This window comes from Hemicordylus capensis, chromosome 1 (assembly GCF_027244095.1).
Source record: "Hemicordylus capensis ecotype Gifberg chromosome 1, rHemCap1.1.pri, whole genome shotgun sequence".
In the NCBI taxonomy this organism is placed as follows: Eukaryota; Metazoa; Chordata; class Lepidosauria; order Squamata; family Cordylidae; genus Hemicordylus; species Hemicordylus capensis.
In genome coordinates this window covers 9573928-9596351 of record NC_069657.1, presented here as the reverse complement: position 1 = coordinate 9596351, position 22424 = coordinate 9573928, and positions in this window count along the sequence as shown.

Genomic DNA, 22424 nt, shown 5'->3' with positions numbered 1-22424 from the left:
CTCTCTAGCAGGAGGTCAGTTCTCCTCCGAGTTCAACGAGTGCTAAATGAATTTGGTTCAGCAAAAGCTAAGCACGGGCTATAATTTCCAGTAGAAGATGTAACATTCACACTAGCTGGCTATTTTTCTATCCCCCACCACCGGGGAAAAGCCCAGCAAATGTCCCCCCCCCGCCGTGTGTGTGTGTGTGTGTGTGTGTGTGTGCGCGCGCAGCCTGGTGTCTGATTTCTCTGTGGCTTCTGCTGGCCGTGCCCCTTAAGTAATTGTTCAAGGTGGATTGTTGGCATAAGCTGCCTTGTGAGGGCCATCTCTGCTCAACATGTCGCTGGCTAGAACTCCACTCCAGACGAAGGTCAAAATTATTATGGAGAGATTAAACGGTAGAATTTAATTATGTATTCTGTTCTGTTGCTCCTGCTACATTTATTAATTTAGCCGTACAAACGGACTGGGGCTAAACAAGCAGGGCCTGATTAATTTGCAAAGGCATCGAGGTAACAGATTGCGATCGAATGGGAGGGGGCAAGAGGCCTGATCCTGTTAGATTGCAATGTGTTTTCTTCTCAGCCTGGTGAAGGACATGGAGCAGCCGGGCGGCTGATCTTTATCAATGGTTGCCTCCGAAGGGAAGGAACAAGCTTGCAGATACTAATCAGTGCTAAAGTAATGCCACTCAATAATTACCCACCGTCTCCACATAATCCCGGAACTAAGCCCTCGCCCAATCCATCGGGGATACTTCTCCCTCGATTGCACAGCTCAAGCTGACGTGTGCTAGCTATTACCTCTCCACATAGGCGATCTCTCCCCAGAGAACAGATTCATAACAGTGACCAATTAGGTTGCAGGCGCTCTTTCGCTCTCTCTCTCTTCCTCCATCTTTTTGCTTCTTATCCATCTTTTGTGTTTCTCAATGACATTTCCCGCCCCCCAAGGTACAGAAAACCCACTTGTCCGTAAAATGCTGGCCTAGTCTCTGTGTAACTAGTAAAATAAACCAAAACCTTGCAAGGATCTCTCTCTCTCTCAATCGCTCTTTATGAATGGAATGTTGTGTGTGGTTTTTCACCAGACTAGAAAGAACTACAAAAGTCCTATTCATGAGTTATGCTGCATACGTATAATGAGTGTACAGTTCTGTACACTTATCTGTACCATGCATTTGAGGGGCTTTTACTCAGGTTCACTTTTAAAATGAACACAGGTACACGCATAGAAACATAGGAACCTGCCTGATACTGAGTCAGACTGTTGGTCCAACTAGCTCAGTACTGTCTACACAGACTGGCAGTGGTTTCTCCAAGGTTGCAGGGAGGAGTCTCTCTCAGCTTTATCTGGAGATGCCAGGGAAGGAACTTAGAACATTCTGCATGCAAGCATACAGATGCTCTTCCCAGAGTGGCCCCATCCCCTGATGGGAATATCTTACAGTGGAACATAGGAAGCTGCCGTATACAGAGTCAGACCATTGGTCTATTTAGCACAGTTTTATCTACACAGGCTGGCAGCAGCTTCTACAAGGTTGCAGGCAGTGCTCACACATGTAGTCTCCCATTCAAATGCAAACCAGGGCAGACCCTGCTTGGAAAAGGGGATAATTCAGGCTCGCTGCCACAAAACCAGCTCTGCTCCCATTCTCACAAAAACATGTACGAGTATACAGACATCTGTACACTTGTACAACATAATGTCTGAATAGGGCTAATGAATTGGTTAGAATGTTTAACTCATTTCCTTCTTGCAAAAAGTCAAAGGCATAATGGTCCGAGATGTGTGCTTTCTTGCATCATATCAAAATGTTTGCATGATGGCAGTTAATACAGTTTCCCACAATTCTTAATACCCAGTATACTGTGTTCTGGATTACAACTGAAGACATGAAGTGCTCTGATACAGAGTCAGACCTCTGGCCCATCAATGGCTTATAGCAAGATCTGAGTGTTTCCAAAGAAAAGCAGTTGGAGCAGCACAGCTGGAAGGGCTGAGCTGAAATGGCCCCTTCTGAAAGAGAGGGTGAACCCAAGATGCTAAAACATTGATTTGTAAGATTATTCCATCTAATAAATGTTTTAGCACTTTCCCCTCCATTGAGCTGAAATTGCTAGTGCAATTTTGCCACACCATTTTGTGAGTAAAATTGGTGGGGGGCTGTGCAATTTTGGGGGGACAAAATGAGGGAAAGGGAGAGTCTTGCCAATGTTGGTGGCATTCCTTTGGGTGACTGGAGGCCACCATTTTTATTTTCAGATTTTGGGGAGAATATTCAACTTCTCCCAAATTTCATTCTGAAAGTTTTCACATCTGGGGACTGAAATTTGTACATCACTATAACAATCTCACCATCCCACGCCACTAGGAAGAGCTAGAAACCATGAATGTCTATCTGCCCAGGTGAGAAGTAGCCCCACCCCCTAGTGATGGACACATCAGATGTTAATGACTCTGGTTGCTAGGCAGCCCAATTGTGTGGGGACCATTTCTCCCACAGGATGAGAACAGGAGACCCGCAAAGGGGGGAAATCAAAGGGAGTTTTCCTTTGGGATCCTCATTTTTGGAGCTTATCTTTGGCAGTTTTTGTGTGAAAAATTAGGTAGAATGTTTACAAACCATCATTTTCTTGAACAGTTCCAAGTGTTCTGTTAATGAACCTTATAGGGCAGAGCTTCTCAGCCTTTTGTCCCCAGATGTTGTTGGACTACAACTCCCATCACCCCCAGCCACAATGGCTGAACTGGGGCTGATGAGAGTTTTAGTCCAACAGTTGAGGACCTGAGAGTGAGAACCCCTGTTGGAAGGTTTGAGTGAGGATACCCCATATGTTGTTATTTATGCTTTAATTTTATCTTAATCTCAGCCTGCTTCTGCGCTTCCCAGAAGCATCTGGCCAACAACTGTTGGAAACAGAAAGCGGGACTAGATGGGCCCTTTTTGGCCTGATCCAGCAAAGCTCCTCTTTCAGGCTCTGCCCACCAGTCTCTCCCTTTCCAGGCAGCAGAATTTCCATCTTTAGTGCCAGGGCCTTGTGAAGGAAGACACACAAAGGGAGCTGGCAAGAGAAATCACTAAAAGGGGAGACATAGAAACACCCACCGGCTGACATCCAGACTCAATTACTCCTGGGTAGCCCTACTGAAATCTATCTATCTATCTATCTATCTACCTATCTATCTGACATATTTGTATACTGCCCCGAACTTACATCTCTGGGTGGTTTACAATAAAACAAAACAAACAAACAAAATAAAAAGGTTAAAAAACATTACAATAATTTAAAATGTTAAAAACAATTAGCCACAAGTTGGCAGCCACTGCAGACAAACCTCTCCTGATGATCTCAATGGGTGGTGGGGTGAATGGCGAAGAAAACGTTCTCTTAAATACCCGGGGCCTAAGGTGTTTAGGGCTTTATAGGTTATAACCAGCACCTTATATTAGATCATCCTTTAGAGCAGGGATTCTCAACGTCGGGTCAGATGTTTTTGGACTTCAACTCCCATAATCCCCGATCAAAGGCCACTGGGGCTAGGGATTATGGGAGTTGAAGTCCAATAACCTCTGGGGAGCCAACGTTGAGGATCCCTACTTTAGAGTAGTAATTCCTGAGAAGTACTACTGATTACCCCAGCCTGGATATCAGCTGTTCAGTATCAGAAGAAGTTCAAGCATTAATTCATTATTTGTTGTGGTGGTGATGTTGGTTCTTCTCTCATTGCACTGGTATTTAGTTAGCCAAGATGCCAACAGATATTTATAAACCACCCAAAGGCCCTCTGGGAGTCCAAGAACTGATATAAGTGAGATAGTGGCTGTGGGCACAATAGCATGCAGGCTTCATCTTGTTTGCCTCGTGCACTTGTTGAAACAAGGAAAGCATTTTTACACCCGCCTGTGCAGATGTGCCCCTGACATACTAATGCCTTGTGCGCATGGACCACTACGGGGAACAAGGGCAGAAGGTGGGATATGTGGAAAGCACCTAACCCAATGTTAGAATCATATTTAAATGATTCTACAACAGAACTATACCAAATGCTTCACTTGTGGGGCTGAAAGTAGTGCTTTTGTAGTAGGCATTTTTTCCACTCCAAACATCTTAATAACGGCCGCGTTTGCAAATAACACGGAACCACAGGTCCAGTGGACCCACGGTTCCCCTCTCCCCACCCCACCCCCACTCTTCCATCTGAATTTGGACACAATGGAGAGAGTCCTCTCTGCAGTCAGCAAGACTGCAGACAGAAGGGGGAATTGGCTGTACAGACTTCCTTCTTAACTGAAAGACAACCTGCACAGCCAATCATGGCTGGAGATGAGGGAGGAGCTTCCTCCCTCAACTCCAGCTCCAGGGGGACACCGCCTGTGGTTCCACATTTGGACACATCACAGGCTACGTCCAACCTTGGGTTGCGGCAAGAAAACTCACTACAACCTGAGGTTCAGGTTGGAGTTCCAAGTTCTAAACCACGCATTCGTCGCTGCGCCAAACTCCAATTGCATGCATTTGCACATAATGCTTGCTGAACCTCTGGCCTTTTCAACTGTGGTTCTGCATTACGTGTGAATGCGGCCTATGTGAACATTCACATTTTTTAAAAAAAATTCTTCACTGCTATTGTTTCCCTTATTCATGGTTTCTTTCAAATTACCACTTTGTCATCTCCCTCGATTAGTCATATGGGTGATCCTAGTCAATCACAGCTCATATATTGAACAGAATGATGTTATAGGATGGTATGCAGCCAATCAGATTTGGCTGCATGATGACATCACTGAGAGCAAAGTCAATTCAGAGTGAGGGCTTCATGAATAAGCATACTTTTGAGTCAGTCACTGAAAAATTACTGAGGAGTGTGCTTTTTGGCCCTCCCCAAAATGTTCATGCAGAATACAGAGTCATTTCAGCTGATCCCTACCTTAAGAATGTCTGCAATCCAAAATCGTGAAGAAGAATGAACCTATCTCCTCCATTCCCGAGGCATTCTTCCTGCCAGCTTTTCCACACAGTCATGCTGGAAGTTTCTTGTTTAATTTAATTTTACTATTAGACGTCATGGTTGAGGGATATCCATAAGTGGTTTATGATAATTTATCAGCCCACTTGGGTAAAACTGCACATCTTGTATTTGGCATGTTTGAGCCAACATCCCATCTGCTCTGTTTGAATAATGCACCAGACTCACATGGCAATCTCTTCCCTTGCACAGGAAAAAAAAATCAATATACGCTGCATATGGTTTTTGCTTGGCCCACAAACATTCGCTGAAGGCCATTTTTTATTAATGATCTCCAAATGCTTTCCCCACCTCCCCAGATAACAGCCTTGCAAATTCCTGTGTATGATAATACTACACCTCTCTTTCCAATATTCTTCTTTGCTCTTCCCAGAATGGTTGGGATCCTTACGGAGCCATGCCATTTGACACTTTTTTAAATAGTCCTGAAGCCCATTTGGGGGGAATGACTCAAAAGCCCAGGTTTTCCAGTGCTAACCCTGTAAGGCTGAGAGGTAGAAAGCAATCTCCAGACACCAACTCCAAAAGCGGTTTCACACATCTGTTGGTCTGGGTGCAATGGCTGACCTCCTAATGGTGCATTTGCACCATGAACAAAGTTGTGTTCACACAAGAAGGTTGTGGAACTGTGTGAAGTGGTGGTGCTTCCTGATGCTGCAAGTGGAAGAACTTCTCTGGGACATATACAAGGTTGCGCAATAAGTTAAGTGCAGCAGCCTTGAGCAACCAATGTTTGTGCTCAACCTCTTCTGCTAGTGCAAGGACTAGTCTTGAACAGATGTTCCTTTCATTGCACAACATCCTTGTGCTATGTCTGTAAGTAGCTAGCACAACCTCAATTCACTACCGCACTAGACTGGAATGCAAGCAGTGGAACTTGCTTTGCAAAGACCTTGTGCAAGCACACCTTTAGGATGTTGGCCAATACATTTAACTCTTTGAAGTTAAAGAGCTACAAGTTACAAGAGAAAACTGGTTGAATGCTCACAAGTAATGTTCCCTGTAACCAGGATTCCCAGATGTTGTTGACTACAGCTCCCATCATACCCTGCTGCAATGGCCTTTGGCTGTGGATGATAGGAGTAGTAGTCAACAACATCTGAAAATCCCTGTTATAGGGAACACTGCTCAGAAGTCTGTTATAGCCTGCTTCTGCCCTGCCATTTTGATATGTTTAGGGTGGGTTTTTATATGGTGGTTCTTTGAGGTTGTTTTATGTGTCTTTTTTTGGTGGGTCAGTTTTGACTTTTATGAATGGGTTGTAAACATTTTATTTGCTATTTAATGCAGGGTGCTTTGACTGTTTTGAAAGAAAGGGAAATTTTGGGATATAAATCAGATCAACACCACCCAGAATGGCTTGGCAGATGGGCAATATGTAAATTAGGAAGATGGCTAAATTAATATCAACAAATAGTGCTCAACAGGCGAACTCATCCAAGAGAACTGCACAGTATAATCCATCCTGCTGAATTCTGAGGGCGGGTTATTCTGTAGAAATTGGGAGGGGGGCCAGAAATTACCTGAAGGGATCTGACAAGGGGACACAATTATGCATGTTGTGGAGAAGTGGGAAGAGATTAATGAGACCAAACATCACAGGAAAACAATTATGCAAAGTCGCGTAATTCTTTAACACTTGAGTTAACAAAACTCAGATCTCCATCTTAGCTCAAGAATGTCGGCCACTTCCACTCCATCCTGAATGCCTCGCTTTTTTCTACTGATTGAGACCGTCTCTTGCCTCTTGTTATTGAAGGGACAGAGCCAGCAAGGTAGAGTCTTAATCCTTTTTCCACAATGGGTAAGCAGCTCAAACCAGACCCACATTTAGACATGTAACTTAAAACTCATTAAGGAGGAGGGACATTAAGTTGGGATGGAAAACCTCAACCCTGGATTGGCCCAAACCCACCGTTACATTTCAGATGGAGCTTGCTCTTCTCATTGGACCCCAGAGCTGTATATCTTTGGAACAGTGGGAAAGCCATCTCCCTCTTTATTCACGATAAACAGGGGCCAAAGCACCAGTCTACCGGTCAGTGAGGCTATTCACATGTGTGTGCAAAACTGGGCTAAGGGAGCCCAGCCGGGTTTTGCTTGTCCGGGTGAACCACCAAGATTCTGCCTGATCCCAGCAGCACCATAGCGGCAAACCTGCCTACAGAGCCTCCCTTGAAAATGAGGTCCAGGGAGCTTCCTTAACCCGATTTTCCGTGTTGTCTGTCAGCCGCAGCTGCAAGCAGCTGCAGCTAGCACTCAGGGGTACAGGTGTGCATGGAACCAGCTGGTCCAGTTCGGTTCAAGTCCAGACTGGACCTGAGCTGGACCAGGCCAGTTCGGTCCGGCACCCCCTCAAATCCCCACCCCAGTTCAGTCCGGTCTGGGGGTGGGTGGGATTCGTGAACATTTTTTTAAAAAATAATTTTTTCACTTACCCCTTCGGGGGAATTGTTGGAGGTGGCGGGGGTTGGGGTCCATGGCAGTTCCCCCTCCCCCCACCGGCCTCCCTTTATGCCGTTTGGCCTTTTATATAACCTGCCCAATTGTCCTCTGTGTGACCCAGGCCATGCAGAGGCCAATTGTGTAGCGTGGTGGCCTCCAAAATGGCCACTGCGCCAGAGGCAGAAGGTTGGGCCGAAGAGCCAGCTGAATGGCCGGTGGTGGCATAAAGAGAGGCCAGTGTGGGGAGGGGGAACCTCTGTGGAACTCCCCCCACCAGCTGCCTCCAACAACTCCCCAAAGAGAGTAAGTTAAAAAAATAATAATTATTTTTTTTAAAATCCATGAACCCCCCGAACAGTCGGGGGGTGTTTGGTCCGGGGACGGACCAAACAGGGGATGGTTTAGTTTGACATCGAACACGTTCAACGTCGAACCTGTTTGCATGTTCCTACTTGAGGGCAGGGAATCCCCATAATGCACCGCGCACTTGCCCACCCAGGGATGTCACAAGGATCATCTGCAGGGAGGTAAGCGCTTTCAGGCTTCCTCTCTGCAGAAACGGGTAACCCTTTCTCACTGCATGTGAGAAAGGGCTCAGTATTTTCTACTGGTATTCAGTATTCTCAATATTCTTCTACTGGTGTCCTGCTGAAAGGGAGACACTGAGATTAATTCTCTCTTAGCCAGGGAGTTGGCTACCTACTTGCTGAACTAAGGCAAAGCTCAGTTTTCATTAATGTTTTGCTGTTTTCTTCTGAATTCTTGTGTGCCTTCGATTTCCCCCTATTCCATCCCCCCCTCCCATTATTCAGTGCAACTCTTATTTTCTTAATAAATTTCAGATAATTAGAAGCAGTTTCAGTTGGGTTTTAAAAGGTTCTGGAGGATCATCTGCTAAACCCTTCCCCATGTCCTTCATGCGGTCATGTGCTATGGAAGATTTGCTCCTGGACTAATATACTGTTTGTCCAGAGCTGGGTTTTGGCTGTGCAATGACAGCTAAATCCCAAGCCAGACAGTTCTTGGGTGGTTGAAGCATTCTGTGAGCCTGGTCCGTGGCTTTAGATCAGTCTTCAACTAGTGACAGCCTACCTTGAAGGAGTGCTGTGCTCTTCAGCTGGGCTCAGAGCATTCTCTCTCCTGAGATCCCAAGAAACATAGAGTCTGTTGTTCTCATGAACATCTGGAGATGCATTGGAGGGAAGGCACACACCTACCTCATGCTTCCCAGATAGCCAGAGCGTCCTTTGGGCTCTGCAACTTGCATGCCCACACAGACGCTGAAGTGGCATTCTCCATTGCTGGAACCGGGGGTGCTGATGCCACATATCCCACAATGCTTTGAGTGAGCAGTAGAGAGGCATCCCTTAGTAATGCACAAGCTCTGCTCTGCCTAGCCTTGCTTTGCACAGAATTCTATGGTAAACCATGGCTGCCGGCAGCCCAGAATTTAAATTGTGCCAGTGCTTCAGATGTTTTGTTTTGCTCGGTTTGTTTTGCGACTTGGTCGGAAGGCCTCCCAGTTCCCCAGCTGACCATGGATTCCTGGGTTAGCCCCGTCCTACCCAGGAAACTGTGGTTGTGAGAACGGGTTTATAGAGTAACACCCAGGTCCAAAATACAAAGTGCTGGTTATTCTCTTTAAAGCCCTAAACAGCTTAGGTCCAAGTTACCTCAGAGAGTGTCTTCTTCTGTATGATCCCCACCGCATGTTAAGGTCATCTGAGAATGTCCATCTCCAGTTACCACCAGTATGTCTGGTGGCAACTCAGAACCGGGCCTTCTCTGTAGCTGCTCCTGGGCTGGGAGTGGGGAAAGTGTCTTAAGGGCTCTTTTAAAGGCTGGCAAAGATGTTAAACCCAAAATGCATGTATAGTTACTTACACAGAAATATGTCCATGTGTACAGACAGCTACACACATGCAAAATGATGTCTGAAGCAGGCTCCTGTCACAGTCTTGCCTGTGACCTCCGTACCTCCAGCTCCAACCCCTTCAACCACCTGAAGGTCCCCTGCAGAGGCGTAACTAGGGAAAACGGCGCCCGGGGCAAGCACTGAAATGGTGCCCCCCATGCCCCCCCGCGCCCCCAACATACTACATTATACTTAGGTTTTTCCTCACAAGCGCCCGCTGCCAAGCCAGGCCACTGACTGGCCGCCAGGCACCAGCAAAGCAATGGGGGGGGGGGGGCGGGCGGCGCGGAAGGGACCACTCGTGGGGGAGGGGGCGCCGACACGCTCCCTTGACTGCTGCAGCGCTGCTGCACTGAGCAGGAAACATTTGTATTAACAAAAAAAATTTTAAAAATTAAAAAAAAAATTTTTGTCATGGCAGCGCCCCCCACGTGACCAGAAAAGATGGCGCCCGAGGCACGTGCCCCCCCTGCCCCCTATAGTTACGCCTCTGGTCCCCTGCTCCCCAAAGCCTCTCCACTTTTTCTTCTTTGCTGCCTCTTCTGCCTGGAGCTCCCTCTCTTACTTGATTCAAATCCCTCCCCCAAACCTGACTTTTCTGCAAAACATTTAGCACAGCCCCCTTGTTCTCATTGCTTTCTGCAGCTAAGTCTGAGTGCACAAACAAGAAACAATTGCATTCTTTCCCCTGGCTTACCCCGACTCCGTTTCCCTCCCATTCCACTGTTGTGTCTATTTCCAAACTGGGAGTGCCTTGGGGCAGGGACGCATCCTCTCATCTATTGTCAAGCACCATGGCTGGCCGACTGCACAACATCCCATCTGCCCTGTAACAGACCCTGCCTACAGCGGCACAAGAAAGCTCTTCTGCAAACGGCAAGAATCAGGCACATGCAACTGTGCGATGCTTGCATTTTTGCACCACAGTGCTCTTGCAGAACGGTTCACACGTGCCATTCCAAGGCAGACGGAACACTGCACAGTATGTCAGCCCATTTACATGGATGATGCTACGACGGCAACAAGAACAACAGTCTTTTGCTCAACGGATCACATGAGTTTCAATCAATCCTTTGAAAGAGAATTAACTTGAAATGGCATTTGACCTAACCGATATAGATTTCAGGCCAAGGTATACCTTGTCTTCCAGTGACCCGCTATTCAAATGCTCGCCGATTAAACCGCCTTTATTTATTTATCACAAGAAAATTATTCCTCGCCCCACAGTGCCAACTGAGGTTACCCATCTCCTGACAGCTACCAAATGGGTCTGTAATTGTAAGGCTCAGTGATTTAATTAGACTCCTTCTAAACACTCACATTTGTATCAATTAGTTAACAGGCTGAAGGGAGACTTATTGTTGAGGCCAGATCATTTGGAAGCTCCTGTAGCCTTTGCGAGGGCAAAAAGCCGGAGAAAAGCAGTGTTAATATCTGTAATTAACCTCACGAGTCCCGGGCTGTTCAATTAGGGTGGACCCCCTTGGCCCGCCCCAGCGTCCATATGCCTTTTGTCAGATGGGCTTTTAATGTGAAATGATTGTTGCAGGAAAATGAGCAAATATTAGCTTTAAAAATCATACAGATGCCTGGGAGGGGGCCCACCACCCCGTGGGCAGCTGCAGGGAATGGGGGTAGGGGACTATTCAGTCCAGCAGCCTTTCATTCGCAGCTTTTCTCCTAGAAATAGTCAGGTTTCCAAAGATTAAGGAGACTCTCGGCGACTGATAGTGTGGAATCTTTTAAAAATGATCCTCACTTCATAAGGTGTGGGAGCCACTTTTGTACAAGCACTCTCTTTGGATCGTGTCCCTTGTGGGGTTACTGCACTTGTGACGCACTTGTACAGACCCAGCCCAAACTCCCCTGAGACCAGAGGAGGCATGGAGGGCTGTTGCACTGCCCTCATCCATGTGGGATGTGCGGGGTGCTGTGCACCAGTCTCCCACGATACCCTCCCAATATCCCCAACGTCCTGCTCTCCTCCCACTCCTGCGGCACTGAATTTCATGGGGTGAGCATGCTGACCTCTTCACAGTGATCCCCTCCATACTCCCAACTTTCAGCTGAAGGGAGAAGCTAACAGGAGCTCAGTCTTCATGTTGGGTAGATACCACTAGTAGAAAGAGATTCTCCAGGAAACTGCCACTGTAGAAGACAGAATCGAAAAACATTTTGTTTGTTTGTTTGATTGATTGATTGAATTATTTGATTCAATTGATTTGATTGAATTATTTTGATTCGCCCTTCCAAAAATGGCTCGGGGAGGTTTACATCAAAATAAAAACAATTAAAATCAGAACTATAAAAACAGCATAAAAGTCCCTTGCTAGCTGAGCAAAGAGGCACCTTTTTAAAGTGGTGGTTCTCTTTATTTAGCAGGGGGTGAGCAACTGGCTCTATCCGTCCCCAGCACAGCATCCCTCCAGTAGCTGTTGCTGGTGCCTGTCTTGTGTTTCTTTTTTAGATTGTGAGCCCTTTAGAATATAAGAACATAAGAACAGCCCTGCTGGATCGGGCCCAAGGAGGCCCATCTAGTCCAGCATCCTGTTTCATACAGTGGCCCACCAGATGCCACTGGAAGTCTACAGCAGGAGTTGAGGGCAGGGAGCCATTATATATATATATATATATATATATATATATATATATATATATATATACCCTAAGGTACCTGCGTCCGTGTCTCTTGAAGGTGTTCTGCGCATGCGTGGGGTACGCATAAAGGTGTCCGTGTATGCAGGGGGCGCCTGATTGGTCCTGGCGGTGCACCCAGGAGAACCAGCGGGCCAGGCTGTGGGCGGCCATGGTGGCCGTGGAGCCAAGGCAGCGGTCCTGGCCGGGCAAGGCGAGGAGGCGGCAGGGGAAGCCGGGCGAGGCGGTGGTGGGCATGGCCGGAGCCTTGGGTGGCGGTGGGTGATGGGCCCGGCCGGAGCCGCGGCCAACTCTTCTAGTGCAACTCTTCTAGCACTCTTCTAACACCACTCTTCTAGCGCCCGTTAATGTAACGGGCTAAATGACGTGTGTGTGTGTGTGTGTGTATATATGTATATATATGTATGTATATGTATATATATATATATATATATATATATATATATATATATATGTATGTAAACCACTTTGGGAACTTTTGTTGAAAAGTGGTATATAAATATTTGCCATATGTTGTATTCATATAAAACCAATTAACAGTTAAAACATTTAAACAGTTTAAAACCCTAGAGAACCAGGCTGGACATTGACAACAGTTTAAAAAACCTGGAAAACCCGGCCAAATTTTGCCCGGAAACATATCGGCAGCCAGTGTAACTGCTTCAAAATGGACATAATATGGTCTCTCCGGGTTGCCCCAGAGACCTATCTGGCTGCCGCATTCTGAACTAACTGAAGTTTCCAAACTACGTACAAAGGCATATGGCGAGAATATAGGACTCATCAGATGTTGGCAAAATTATGACACAAGACTTCATCTTGGGAATTTCTACTCACACTTCTCCCATTTTACCAGCAATAAGCTATCTTCGAAACGAACTCTCTTTGCAGTTAGACCCAGAGACTATTTTAATGATTAATAAATGATTATGATTTTATAATAACATTTATTATTATACTATTAATAATAATCGTATTATATTATTTTATTAATATATAATAATAATTATAATGTTTTTATGATTATAAATGTATAATAACATTTATACAAAATAATGTTATTGAAACACACAGCTCTGTTTTTATTGCTCCATTATTATCACAATGTATGCCATTGCCCAGTCTTTTAATCACACGGCTTTATTATGATTATATTAAAATATCAGTATCTGCTACTTGGATACTCCGTTGATGCTCGCGACTGGATAATCCACCACCTCTGCCAACCCTGCCGCCTGAAGCAACTACGTCTTCCAGACTCATTAGCGGGCCAGTTTACAAAACCCACTTAAAACATGGCTTCTCAGAGGCCATTGGGGCAGGGGGTGATGGGAGTTCCAGCCCCCACCCTCTGGGGACCCAGGTTTCAGAATCCCGGAGTTAAACTAGTCTACAAAACAACAGGGCATTGTGCTGATTATACAAATAGGCCGGTTGTGCAATTATTGGATCAGCAATAACACATTGCATTTGCATCGTGCTTTCAAGCATTCCGAGTGCTTCACATATATTATCTTGGAGAGCTGGTCTTGTGGTAGTAAGCATGACTTGTCCCCATAGCTAAGCAGGGTCTGCCCTGGTTGCATATGAATGGGAGACTTGATGTGTGAGCACTGCAAGATATTCCCCTCAGGGGATGAAGCCGCTCTGGGAAGAGCAGAAGGTTTCAAGTTCCCTCCCTGGCTTCTCCAAGATAGGGCTGAGAGAGATTCCTGCCTGCAACCTTGGAGAAGCCGCTGCCAGTCTGTGAAGACAATACTGAGCTGGATTGACCAATGGTCTGACTCAGTATATGACAGTTTCCTATGTTCCTATGTTCCTAATCATTGCAACAACCCTAAGAACATAGGAACTTAAGAGAACAGCCCTGCTGGATCAGGCCCAAGGCCCATCTTGTCCAGCATTCTTTTTCATATAGTGGCCTACCCGATGCCTCTGGGAAGCCCACAGACAAGAGCAGAGGGCACGCCCTCTCTCCAACTGTTGCCTCCCTGAAACTGGTATTCGGACGGCATCTTGCCTCTGAGGCTGGAGGTAGCCTATCCCCCTCAGACTAGTAGCCATTGATAGACTTGTCCTCCATGAATTAATCTAAATGCTTCTATTGGTTAGAGTGCTGGACCAGGACCGGGGAGACCTGAGTTCAAATCCCCCTTCAGCCATGAAACTAGCTGGGTGACTCTGGGCCAGTCACTTCTCTCTCAGCCTAACCTACTTCACAGGGTTGTTGTGAAAGAGAAACTCACAGCTCTGGGCTCCTTGGAGGAAGAGTGGGATACAAATGTAAAAATAATAATAATAATCTAGGCTGGTGGCTGTCACCACATCTTGTGGCAGAGAATTCAATAGGTTAATTATTTCTATTTATTTATGTATTTATGTATTTATTTATTTATGTATTTATTTATTGTTAAATTTATATACAGCCTTTCATTAAAAACAATCCCAAGGCGGGAAAAGGCATTGTGTGGGGAAAGTACGCCCTTCTCTCTGTCTTAACTTTCTTGGCAATCAGTTCCATGGGATGACCTCTGGTTCTAGTGTTATGTGAGAGGGAGAAAAAATCCTCGCTCTCCACTCTTTCCCCATCATGAACGATTTTGTAGGCCTCTATCATGTCACCCCCTCAGTTGTCTTTTTTCTAAACTAAAAAAAAAAAAAAAAGCAAGGGGTTTTAGCTTTGCCTCGTAAGGAAGGTGCTCTTACCTGAAAGGTAGGCAAATAGTGATTCACTTATTGCACAGTGAACTGCCAATCTAGGTGACAGGTGCACACACTGCTGCTTCCAAGCCCCTTTAAATCCCGCCAGCGCAGCTTGTGAAGGCGGGGGAGGCTCCATGTCTACTGAGGGGTGTGTCCTCATTCACGCGCTGCTACTTCCATCTGGTCTTGTGGTAGCAAGCACAACTTGTCCCCTTAGCTAAGCACAGTCCATCCCAGTTGCATATGAATGGGAGACTAGAAGTGTGAGCACCCTTAGGGGATGGAGCCGCTCTGGGAAGAGCAGAAGGTTCCAAGTTCCCTCCCTGGCAGCATCTCCAAAAGAGGGCTGAGAGAGATTCCTGCCTGCAACCTGGGAGAAGCCGCTGCCAGTCTGTGAAGACAATACTGAACTAGATAGACCAATGGTCTGACTCAGTATATGGCAGCATCCTATGTTCCTATGAGCTTCCATAGAGTTAGGAGGAAGGAGTGGCCCAACAGTGGGGAATCTCCCAATGCACCACCACCTCCTGCCTCACCACCTGGTCATCTGAAAGTCTGGGCTGCTGGCTGCTGGCAGCTGGTCTTGTGGTAGCAAGCATGACTTGTCCCCTTAGCTAAGCAGGGTCCACCCTGGTTGCATATGAATGGGAGACTAGAAGTGTGAGCACTGGAAGATATTCCCCTTAGGGGATGGAGCCACTCTGGGAAGAGCAGAAGGTTCCAAGTTCCCACCCCGGTATCTCAAAGATAGAGCCAAGAGTGATTCCTGCCTGCAACTTTGGAGAAGCTGCTGCCAGTCTGGGTAGACAATACTGAGCTAGATGGACCTATGGTCTGACTCAGTTTATGGCAGCTGCCTATTTTCCTATGTTCCATTGGGGGTTATGGGGGTAGTGGCAGGAGTGGGAGGACACATTTGCTAGCTGGACCAGCGGGATTTGAAAGGGCTTGAAAGCAGTCTGCGTGCCTGTCACCAAGATCGGCAGTTCACTGCACAGTATGTCAGCCATTATTATTATTACAGAGGGGTTGTGCTGCAGCAGCATGCTTAAGTTCATGGCAGAGGTTGGATTTGAACTGGGGGCTTTCTGAGTCATGGCTCAGTCCCTTAGTCTTTACACCAGACTGAGGCACCAGTAATGCCTGCACCAGTTCTACTGAGTAGTAGGGAAGGAAAAGCCCTGGATTAGCCATAAGGCAAAACAAGCACATGCTTAAGGCATCAAGGGAAGTGGGGGCACCACAGAGTTTCCCTGCTAGCTATCATGCCATTAACTCTTTCACTGAACATAAGAACAGCCCTGCTGGATCAGGCCCAAGGAAGCCCATCTAGTCCAACATCCTATTTCACACAGTGGCCCACCAGATGCTGCTGGGAGCCACAGCCTGGAGTTGAGGGCATGCCCTTTTTCCTGCTGTTACTCCCCTGCAACTGGTACTCAGAGGCATCCTGCCCCTGAGGCTGGAGGTGGCCTATAGCCCACCGACTAGTAGCCGATGATAGACCTCTCCTCCATGAAGTTATCCAAACCCCTCTTAAGGCCTTCCAGGTTGTTGGCGATCACCACATCTCGTGGCAGAGAATTCCACAAGTTGATTATGCGTTGTGTGAAAAAGTACTTCCATTTGTTGGTCCTTGATTTCTCGGCAATCAATTTCATGGGTTGACCCCTGGTTCTAGTGTTATGGGAGAGGGAGAAGAATTTCCCTCTATCCATTTTCTCCACCACAGGCATGATTTTATAGACCTCTATCATGTTTCCCCACAGTTGTCTTTTTTCTAAACTAAGAAGCCCCATGTGTTGTAGTCTTGCCTCATAAGAAAGGTGCTCTAGGCCCCTGATCATCTTGGTTGCCCTTTTTTGCACCTTTTCCAGTTCTACAATGTCCTTTTTTAGATGTGTTGACAAGAATTGTAAGCAGTACTCCAGGTGTGGCCGCACCATAGTTTTGTATAAGGGCATTATAATATTAGCCGTTTTATTTTCAATCCCTTTCCTAATGATCCCTAGCATGGAATTGGCCTTTTTCACAACTGCCGCACATTGAGTCGACACTTTCAACGAGCTGTCCACCATGACCTCAAGATCCCTCTCCTGGTCAGTCACCAACAGCTCAGATCCTATTAGCATATACTTGAAGTTGGGGTTTTTTGTCCCAAAGTGCATCACTTTACACTTGCCAACATTGAAATGCATTTGCCATTTTGTCACCCACTCACCCAGTTTGGAGAGATCCTTTTGGAGCTCCTCACAATCCATTTGGATTTCACTATCCGGAAGGGTTTGGTATCATCTGCAAATTTGGCCACCTTGCTGCTTACCCCTGCTTCTAGATCATTTATGAATAAATTAAAAAGCACTGGTCCCAGTACAGATCCCTGGGGGACCCCACTTCTTACTTCCCTCCATTGTGAAAACTCTCTATTTATCCCTACCCTCTGTTTCCTGTCTTTCAACAAGTTTGCAATCCACACATGTATTTGTCCCCTTATCCCATGACTGCTGAGTTTCCTCAGGAGTATTTGCTGAGGAACTTTGTCAAAAGCTTTTTGGAAGTCCAGGTATACTATGTCAACTGGATCACCTTGATCCACACACTTGTTGACACTCTCAAAGAACTCTCAAAGGTTTGTGAGGCAAGATTTACCTTTGCAGAAGTCATGCTGGTTCTCCCCCAGCAGGGCCTGTTCTATGTGCTTTACAATTTTTTCCTTGAGGGTGCTTTCTATCAATTTGCCTGGAACTGACATTAAACTAACCGGCCTGTAATTTCCCAGATTGCCCCTGGATCCCTTTTTGAAAATTGGTGTTACATTTGCTACTTTCCAGTCCTCCAGTACAGAGCCTGATTGCAGGGATAAGTTATATATTTTGGCAAGGAGGTCAACAATTTCACATTTGAGTTCTTTGAGGACTCTTGGATGGATGCCATCCGGCCCTGGTGATTTGTTAGTTTTCACTTTTTCCAGACAGTTTAGAACATCATCTCTCATCACTTCTATCTAACTCAGTTCTTTAGCCTCCATCTCCGAAAAGCCTGGTTCAGGAACAGGTATATGCTCAGTATCCTTTGCCATGAAGACAGACACAAAAAACTCATTTAGCTTCTCTGCAACCTCCATATCCTCCTTAATAATCCCTTTCACTCCCTCATTGTCTAATGGTCCAACCACCTCCCTGGCTAGTTTCCTGCTTCTGAGGTATTTAAAGAAGTTTTTATCATTCCCCTTGATATTTTTAGCTAAATGTTCCTCAAACTCTCTTTTCGCCTCCCTTATTGTCACCTTGCATTTCTTTCCCCCCTTGCATTTCACTGCCACACTCAACTTTAGTCAATTTTTTGTAATTGCTTTTATTTGCCGTGTTCAACTTTACTCTGCATTGTTAAAAGACGTTTTCTTTGGATCGGTGAGCAACAAAAGTTTCGAGAAACTACTAAACTATGTATCTGAAGTAAAAAGTCATGGGTTTGCGAAAGATTACTGTAAAGGGCAGTACAAAATATTCACATAAAAGATGATTGTCTGTTATGATGTCTGACCTTGAAGATGAAATATTTTTCTCAATCATTCCTTCTGTTGTGGCTATTTATATGAAATTATAGGCAGTGGAACTGTTTTGTTTTACCTTAAAAGATCTAGAAGAAAACTTTTAAAAATTTAAATAAATATTAAGGTATAAGTAAATGATTTGCTTGAGTCTTCATGTCTTGTCAGTTAAGCAATGGAGGGGGCGGGGGGGCACCATTGTTGGGCTGTGCTTAGGGCATCAGTTGCCCTTAATCCGGCCCTGGGAAGGCAGGTGAGGTTCCTCCTAGCCCAGGGTGTGACTGAGCGGGCACCCCAGGGATCCAGGCATTGGCCAGATTTCCCATGCGCTGGAGCCAGGCATTCAATGGCATCCATGATTATTTCACTGTGCGTCCACATGCTGGGAAGTTACAGTCAAGAGTGAAATGCCCTCACGTGCAGTTATTACATACAATTACCTAGATGCAGGTGGCCTGCTGTTTCCTGCAAGGAAATGTGCTCTATGTAGGAAAATCGTATTATGTGTGAAGAAGCCTTAGGTGTAACAGGAAAAGGTCTGGGGAAGAATGCTTAAGCTAATATTTGTTTGTTTCTAGTTTTGGCATGCAATGGAAGCCCAGGGGGAATTTAGCTTACTTGACAGGATGGGTTTCCCCCTCTCCATCCTGAAATGGAGGGGAGAAGGGGCCACAGGGCTACCATTCCCTGACCACTTATGCTCCTTCGTATCAAAACTTCGGACTCCAAGGCCCCATTTGGACAAACCAAGGGTGAAAATGCCAGAGAGCTGAGTTTGTTATTGTCCGAAAGTAGTAAGCGGCAGTTTTGTTACACAACCATGGCTCCATTTTCACTGCCAAGCCTGAATTTGAACCCTCAGTTTGTAGCGAGTTTTGCTGCTGAAATCTGAGGTTAGAAGGCAGCATTGTGCCACCTGCCACAACCTGGGTTTCGTGTGCAAGCTTCTCCTGGCCTGCCACTCTAAGTGCATCAGTTCTAGGGTAGCCACATTTCCTGCTGGTTGCCTCTCAGAGCAGATGCCCCACCCTCTGCCACCCCCTTGCTCCTCCTGCAGCTGCTTCGTAATAGGGATGCTGCGTCTCTGCAGTTCCTGCATTTAAAGGGGTGCAATGGCACTGGGGAAAGCACGCTCTAAATAAAAGGGGAATAGACCAGGAGCCCTTTTTGTTGACCCAATACCTGATCTAGCCCCATTCCTGGGGCTCTTAGATCTTATCAATAGGGTGTGGTTTCTCAGAGTGTGGTTTCTTTGGCCTTAATGTACACAAGGGTGCTGGGGTGGAGGGGACCAGGCTGAGGAACATGCCCGAGAATCCCAGGAGAAGACACAAATGAACATAGGAACATAGGAAACTGCCATATACTGAGTCAGACCATTGGTCTATCTAGCTCAGTATTGACTTCACAGACTGGCAGCAGCTTCTCCAAGGCTGCAGTCAGGAATCTCTCTCAGCCTTATCTTGGAGATGCCAGGGAGAGAACTTGGAACCTTCTGCTCTTCCCAGAGTGGCTCCATTCCCTGAGGGGAATATCTTACAGTGCTCACACTTCTAGTCTCCCATTCATATGCAACTGGGATGGACCCTGCTTAGCTAAGGGGACAAATCATGCTTGCTACCACAAGACCAGCTCTCCATCCAAGTTGCCAGACCATGGAAGGCCCGAGGCTGCTAGTCTGGTACTCCAGGAACTGATCTTATTAACTTCCTGGGAGGGAATATTTATAGAAAGTCAGGCAAAGAGATCCTGGAGTTTGGTTCATTGTAGCCAGGGTGCTACCAGGCTTGCAGACCCGGGCAAAGCAGTGAGAGAGACCCAATACAATCTCATCCTTGTGCCAATTTCCTGGCTATGATGTTAGCCTTCTCATGGGAGGGCCAGTCCACTGGAGAAAAAAGAAACACTAATGTGTTTGGCCCAGTGCTACAGCAAATGCACACTAGCCACCACCAAGCACTCTGGGCCAGGACATCTATGGATTGGAGAGCCCCCTGGCTAGCCAGGTGACCATGAACAGCACAACTGAGCATGGAGATGCGTTCTGGGGAGACCAGACTCTTTTAAGGGGCACTTATATTCTTGTTTTCTGGCAGTTGCTGGGTCCAGGAGGGATGTTGCCAAGAGACCCTTCCAATGTTCTCTCTAATTTTTCCCCCCATCTGCGTGTGGAATGTTTTGTTCTGTATGGCAGTATCAAAGCAGTGTGTGCACACAGGCATTCAGAATGGGGCCTTCCTGATTCAACCTGACTGGGATCTAAAATTAACTGCCTGATGCATGGACTCTCTCCCATTTCTTTGGGTTCTATTTTCTTCCTCCTCCTAGACTGCCATCCCTATCCCGTGCATGAGTGCTTATAACCCCTGGTAGCTGGGCAAAGAGGCACCTTTTTAATGTGGCGATTCTCTTTATTTAGCAGGAGGAGAGTAACTGGCCCTATCCACCCCCAGCACAGCATCCCTCCAAAGGCTGTTGCTGGTGTCTGTCATGTTTCTTTTTAGATTGTGAGCCCTTTGGGGGACAGGGATCTATGTATGTATGTTTGTTTGTTTGTATTGTTTCTCTTTGTAAACTGCTTTGGAAACTTCTGTTGAAAAGTGGTATATAAATATTTGTTATTGTATGTATGTATGCATGCATGCATGGATAGGATGAGAGTGCTAGAAGAAGGCTAGATTACTTAGGATTTGCCCCTTTCATTTTTAGTAGTGATGCTCTATTTTATTTTATTTTTACAAGTTGGTAGGTGATGGGGGACCCAGCCTCTTCCCCTAGATGTGAACATGCTTGGTCTCAGCCAAACCTCAAGAGAAGAACTGTCCATCTAGAACAGGATGAAATCATATAAGGGATTCTTCTTGTGCGATGGAGACAGATCCTGCTTTGGAGTGGCCCCCTCTCTCATGAAAGTGTCCAGCCATAGAGGCATGCATGTGGGCTGGAGGGCTTTTACTGTCTGGCCCAGTTGACAGTTCCACCAAAGCCCCAGGAAGGGTCCAGTGTTTTCTCTAAGGTGTGCACACATGCGTGCACTCACCATTTTACACTGTGCGAAATGCAGAGACACTAGGGCAGGACTGGTGGGCAGGTCCTACTTCCCCCTCTCCACACTGGATGTATGGATGTGGCTGCCTGAAAGCTGCTAGTGCAACGACCTCCCATCCCTACACCCACTCCTAGCCAAGCTACTGGCTGGACAGCGCCTCTCTCCTCTGACTGCTGACTGCTGACCTACTGGACAGCTCCCCTGCTATGCTCAGAAGGCTAGTATGGGACAGTCCTTTGAGCAAGGCAAGGGAGCTGTCCAGCACGGCTGAGCATGAGAGCAGCTAGGAGCCAGCTCATGACTGCAGCTGCAGCTTCCAGGGAAGCACTGACGCATGATGTAGACAGCCCCACTTTTCCTGGTGTGCGAGAAGAGTCCTGATCCTGACCATACTCTAGGTTAGGATTCCTCCTCCCAAGTAGGGCTCTGAACTGGGATTCCTTCTGTGGCTCCGTGAGTGCTGCAGCAGCAGGTCTGAGCTTCGCTTTCGGCCCACCGCTGTCTCTGTTCTTGAGGTCATAGTGCTGATCAGAGGCGGCCCAGTGTTGATGGGTGGGCCCAGGTGGGGCACAATGGGCTCCCTCCTTCTGCAGATTCCCTAGGGCAGGGGTTCCTAAGATGGGCTCCTCAAATGCTGTGGGACAACATCTCTCATCATCTCCAGCCATAATGGCTGCGATGGTGGGAAATGTAGTCCGTTAACATCTGGGAACCCAAGATAGAGAATCCCTTTCTTAGGTGGAGGGCAAGCCCATACAGAACAGATTGAACACCACTTCCCTGAGCAGATTAACAATCCACCAACAGTACCTTCATCTTATCAGGACTGCGCTTCAATGCACTGAGCCTCAGACAACCCATTAGTGAGTCCTGCCACTGATTTAGCTCCTCTAGGGCCTCACCTGAATCGGATGCAAGAAGGAAAGAGTCCACACTCTTCAGACACTGGGCTTATTCTCACAGCCAGCAGCTGGGTAAGGGAAGCATCTAGCCAAGCTCTAAGCGCCATCTGCACACCTGAGAAATCAAGGTAGGAGGAGCTGGGAATTGATTGTGTGCTCGTCTCGATCTGGGTAGGACAGTGCAGGGGG